This window comes from Morone saxatilis, unplaced genomic scaffold (genome assembly GCF_004916995.1).
Source record: "Morone saxatilis isolate NCDOM2014 unplaced genomic scaffold, NCSU_SB_2.0 Contig17, whole genome shotgun sequence".
Lineage (NCBI taxonomy): Eukaryota > Metazoa > Chordata > Actinopteri > Moronidae > Morone > Morone saxatilis.
The window spans coordinates 26,420,854-26,421,072 of NW_023339729.1; positions in this window are offsets into that span (position 1 = coordinate 26,420,854).

Below are 219 nucleotides of genomic sequence, written 5' to 3' on the forward strand. Positions count from 1 at the left end.
CAAAGTTCATTATATTAGTTAGATAAACTGATTATATTAATAATGTCAAGTTGTTGGTTCAGTTTTAAGCTATGGAAAATCAGACATGATGGGATAAGAGGAGGTGGATAACATTACAGGAGTGTTCTCTGAAATGATAAACATCAGTAAAACATTGTCTGAATGTTACAAATGAAACATTGTCATGGACAGTTAGAGATCCTCATCTCACCTCTGAGC